This window comes from Condylura cristata, unplaced genomic scaffold (genome assembly GCF_000260355.1).
Source record: "Condylura cristata isolate star-nosed mole 26May11 unplaced genomic scaffold, ConCri1.0 scaffold00029, whole genome shotgun sequence".
Taxonomy (NCBI): domain Eukaryota; kingdom Metazoa; phylum Chordata; class Mammalia; order Eulipotyphla; family Talpidae; genus Condylura; species Condylura cristata.
In genome coordinates, this window is record NW_004567130.1 from 25,385,574 (window position 1) to 25,386,880 (window position 1,307).

Genomic DNA, 1,307 nt, shown 5'->3' on the forward strand with positions numbered 1-1,307 from the left:
GGGGGAAATCGGGAAACATAATTGCCATTGATTAAAGCGCGAATGTCCCCAATTCTGTGTTGGCCAAATAAATCAGACAACATTTGTATTCAGAGGCTGTGCCTGTGCTCCCACTGGCAGATCGAACTCATCAATATTAAACATGCCCTATTGTCTCGGCCTGTGAAAAGGAAAGAGACAAAAAGGAAACTCGCTGGGCACAAACACATGGAATCAAGTGTTGGGCTCTAAGCTGCCACTTTCCCAAGCAAGACAAGCTTTATTCTCTCCTTCGTTAAAACATTTTGCAACAGTTGTTAACTTACTGGCTTCGATATTAAATTGTTCCCCCTCAACCTAGTCGCTGTTATATTTAGGATATTTAGATCCCTATCTTTAAAAATGTATTTGTGTCTAAAGACTGTCCAAGCAGTAAACTTAAATCAGATTAAAGTGGCATTAAGCAATAACGGTACAATAAATATGAGCCCAATAAAAGATATTAGGTCAATTTTAAGGATGTCACCTAATGGCATCATTCAATTAACCAAATTGAAAGGAACAACTGAGGAATTAGAAACTTCCAAGGAAGAAAATAAAAACAATGTGTAGTTGTAGGACTTCAATTGTATCTGCTGCAAAATAACATGTGTTAAGACTTTTAAAACTCAAACCCCAATTCTTGATTTTGAAAATATCACACTAACAAAGTGTATTTGGATCAACAAAGTGACTCCTGAAATTTCCCTAGATTTTTTTCCCTGGTTTTAATATACAATGTCTGAAACTTGAGTTTTTCAGAAAAAAGGAATTGCCCATGGTTTGGGATCAGTGTCAGATCAGAGAGGCGTTGAAAAGGTCTTTGGTTTTGGCTTTTGTTGAAGACTCTGTGGGATAAGGCATCATTTAGGTGGCTAGTGCAGTGGGCCTGTGATAACAGCCTGAATTCAGACTCTGTGGAGCAACTGTTGACAAGCAGACTTTGAGGACAGGGTTATGATAAACTCAAGGGAGATATAGTGATAGCAATGATGAGGGCTAAGAGGTGAAACAAAGTCGGCTGTTTATATTGTGGTCATGATGCTCTTAAGGAGGCAGCCCCCTGGGGAAAGGAGGCTCAGTTCCTGAAGAGAGAGGGGAAAAAAGGAAGAAATATATCCAGACAGGACACAATACAAAATTTCTGTTCTGTGCTTCTGTTTTCTTGTGATCAATCAAATGAAATTTAGAACCTTCTTTGTATACTAACAAACTTGTTTAGAATAAGGTTTGAATGCTATTTATGAGCATGTCTGGAAATGACTCTTATTTTAGAGTTGTATTTAAAT